Source organism: Carya illinoinensis, chromosome 3 (genome assembly GCF_018687715.1).
Source record: "Carya illinoinensis cultivar Pawnee chromosome 3, C.illinoinensisPawnee_v1, whole genome shotgun sequence".
NCBI classification, from domain to species: Eukaryota; Viridiplantae; Streptophyta; class Magnoliopsida; order Fagales; family Juglandaceae; genus Carya; species Carya illinoinensis.
The window spans coordinates 41963777-41967987 of record NC_056754.1 but is presented as its reverse complement, the minus strand read 5'-3'; the positions used below and the strand labels follow the sequence as shown (position 1 = coordinate 41967987).

Sequence of the window (4211 nt, the reverse complement as noted above, 5' to 3'; positions counted from 1 at the left end):
GTTTTTAAAAGCTGTCACGAACTCCAGAGATAGCCAATCCTCTCTGCATTCTCTGCCTGACCTGAAATCAGTGGCCTTTCCATTAACTCGACTGCCCTGATTCGAGTTAGTTAAAGATCTGAGTCCTATTCCTTAAAACATAATGATGGAGCCTGGTCCTACTTTCTTATTGGGCCTTTCCAATTCTAATTAGACACAACAATGTAAACTGAAAACATAAACGAAAATGAAAAAACTAAAACGAAGTTCGTCGCCTGAGAGATTCGAACTCTCGCGGGGAAACCCCATGTACTTAGCAGGCACACGCCTTAACCACTCGGCCAAAGCGACATTTTGTTACCCTATTTTCTTTTATTAATTATTAATTACTACCGTGAATTTACTTTTCTTTTAATTTGTATTCTTTTTTCTTTTTTAATGATTTCAAGAGTATTCGACCCCTGCGCTCTTTTTGAAAAATGAAAAAGTTTATAACCCATATGAGACAATTTAAGAAAAATTTTATATACCATATTATCATCTCACTTTTATCACATTAAAAAAGATGTAGTATATTTATCATTATTAAATAATTATTTATTACATACTTTCTTTATCATTTAACGGTAATGAATGTACTATATTTTATTTAATAAGATAAAATTATGATGTATAGCATGATTATTTTTTAAATATATACTCCACTTCTTTCAATGTGTAAAACTTACACTAAGTAAGTGTATCTAAAATCACTTTCTACTTTTATATTTATTAAATTTATTTTTCCTTAGCGTACAACCAATTCCTAGATGTAATCATAAACCACGCGTATTTACTTTTTGTTAGTGATGCTTTCTTTCTGTAGACACCAACCCACATACTCTCTTCAAAAATAGATTAAAAATTTTTCCACAGATCACTAATGGTGTTTTTTAATTTCTAATTAATTATATATACAAATCTTAAAAAAAGTACATATCTATCCTCCCAACAATTGCTGAAAAGGATGATACAGTGCACACACCAAGCAACTGTGCTCCACTTCTGCCCACTCTTAAGAGAATCTATCACTTTTGAATAACAGTCCCTTTCAAATCCACACCACTGTTCCTTCACAAACCCTTCTCCAATATGAATATATTATTATTCTATCCCTTCACTGTATTCTATTTCTATCTTTGTTTATTTCTTTTGCTTCTCCCTTTTTGGGTGGAAGAAACTGGATTTAATGAGCAGTTTACAGCGGTTTGGCCAAGTAAATCATTAGATGAAAAAACAAATCTTATTTTTTAGTTTTTAAATTTAGAAAGAATGACAACCACACAAAGCTCTAGTCTCCCTCTCGATTCACCCAAAAACAAAAAAAAAATGATATTATATATAAAGAAGATAATGATAGGAAATATTTGGAAGACAGCTTCAACTACCAATGATTTTGTTGGGGTAAAAGAGAGCATCTCTTCATGTGCATTTGAGAAAAAGGCCAAGTGGAAACAGGAAGGGAACTGTCTGATCATTTGCATTCTCTCTCTCCCACACACACACACACCCCATCCTTTATAAATTAACCACCTTTTGCTTGGATCACATTCATTAGGGTTGTTCTTTAATGGGATATTGTTGTGTTTGATCACTTTTTTGGAAAAGAAAACACCCCAACAAGTCAAGTGTTTCAACCCATGTGAATATATTGAAAAGCATGAGTCCAGCCTACATCTCATGCCTTACAGGCCGAGAGAGAACTCAGACCTCATTATAAGATGTTCTTAGAGTTTTGGTAAATGGGGAATGGACTTTTCTCATTGTATTGGGAAAAATACAAACACACGTGACATGGGAGAGTGAACTTTGGATCTCTCGATCGGAAAGTTTAGACGTTTTAACTCACAATTTACTAGAAAAAACAAAAAACAGATAAGCACGTAAAGCGATTTATTATATTTATTATCATCGGTGTGAGTCTTTCCAAAAGAAATACATCTGACTTGAAATGGATATCCATTTCATCGAGAAATAGTATATTTTAACTGTTATCTTTTTAAAAAATTTATATGAGGTTGTTTGTATTTCTCAATCTAAACAGTTTTTGATCTGTTGAGTAAAATGACCAAAACATAAGTTATTTAATATTAAATGGATACTCTTAACTTATGAAACGGAAAGTTTCCCTTATCTTTTTGAGAGATGCGTGAGTCTTTCAATGAATATTTTTATACACAAATGTTGTTAGATGGTCTATTTTATGGGTCTATTTTTTTACATGTTTCAAGCATAAACTCAGAGTGTGTTTGGATAATGGAGTTATTTCTCACCATTTTTTTATTATTTTTTTTACTATTATCCAATATTTTATATTATTTTTTTAATAATTTTTTATTATTATTTATAAATTATTTAAGATCACCTCAGAACATTGCTTTAGAAATCATAATCCGAACTCAGTGGGAGTTTCTACTTCTTCTTTTTTCTCTTATAATCTACGTTACTGATGTGCATGCAAGGAGGTGAAGGCAGCTGGCCATTCAAAATGTGTCTACCCAATTGGCAATTAGCGATGGAGAAAGGTCTCTATCCCCTTATATTTAAGAAATCAATTAATTTCGGGTGGTGCTTGGGATTCAGAGTGTCAACCACTACAAAACCCACCAAAATGTACAAATCCCATTAAAGAAGTTTGGGAAAAAGTTATGCAAATTGGTCATGTTGTTTTTAAAAGATCAGTGATTGCACAAAGAGGTAGGCGAGGATGGGCCTCTTCACACATGCTTTTGTCCTCTTTTTCAAGCCGAAAACCTATTCCTTATCACTCCAAATTATGGATTCCATAATATATATACATATATATATATATATATATAGTTTCCATTGTGATTATTATTTTGATTGGATCCACTATCTTTTTATGTGATCATCTACTCATCCCACCTACCCTTTATCATGTCTGCAAAGAGTAACTGTAAAAGAAAATATTATAAACTTGCGTCATTTAATGAGATGTAATATCAAGATGGGAATTGCTAAGGCCATTGAAGGGTGTCTCGACAGTTCCCACCAATAGGTATAAAATGTAATTTTTAATTTTGTATATTTCTTTTTATTCATTTTGTAAATCACTTTAATCATTTTAAAAAAAAAAAAATTAAAAAAAATACAATCAATGGCACGTTGTCAATATTAACATTTTCAAAGCTTTTGAATTGACTAAATGATTGGACATCATAAAAGTTGCCCTCGCATGCTATTTCAGTTGATTAAATCTTTATATTTTTTAGCTTTAATTTTGTTTTAAAATGAAAGATAATATTTACAACACTGTTGAAGTCATTAACTATATATTTTATAGTTCACATAAAAATATATATATATATAAATAACTCCATATAATGGCTATGAAAAAGCTCTGACACTGCCACCTAGTAATTAGAATGAAAGTTCATGCAGTAATTGGTTTGCCTTCTCCCTAACCAAATCATTTAAACCAGTTTCTACTCAACGTCTTGTTCACTAAATGTTCATTCATCACTGCAATAATTGCTTAATATACTGATTATTTTCATATCTCTCTCTCTCTCTATATATATATATATATATATTCTAGCCATGTATAAATGTAAGAGTACGAATGCAGTAAAGTTTGGTTTAGTAGATAAATTTCATCTCATTTAATTATTATAATTTTTTTAAATTTTTAAATAAAATATAATAAATAATTTAAATTTTTTTAAAATTTAAAATAAAATAATATTTTATTTAAATTTCAATTAATGTTATCTCGTGTCATCTCAACTTTTATTCAATTCTTAACTTTTAACTATTTTTCGTAAAATAATCATGTACTTCTCCATCAATCATAACTTTAAGGTAAATATATAAATAGATTAAAAAGCTTTTATCCTACACTCCACATATAACCTATATGAAAAAGTTTGAATATTTTGAATATTTCAATATATCTATAAATAATAATACAATTGTTTAGACTGAGATATTTTATTATATTTTAAAAAATGAGATAAAGAAAATTAAATAAAAATATTATAAATTAAAAAAATTATTTAAATATAATTTATTAATATTATTTTTATTTTAAAATCTTAAAAAAAAAAAGCATTCTAACTATCTTTTTACTGTCTAGATTTTCTCCAAAATCTTACAATAAAGGCATGAAAGGTGAAAACATCAAGCACATGCACATAAATTATACGTACGTGACGCTGATATCTGCAATTTGG

The 4211-nt window shown here is 29.2% G+C and overlaps 1 non-coding gene across 1 annotated transcript; it reads right to left on the bottom strand.

The window, feature by feature from the left end:
* Positions 1–248: 248 nt before the first annotated feature.
* On the bottom strand, positions 249–330 carry TRNAS-GCU. The gene has a single exon. It is a non-coding gene; the product is annotated as a tRNA-Ser (tRNA).
* Between the last annotated feature and the right edge of the window lie 3881 nt (positions 331–4211).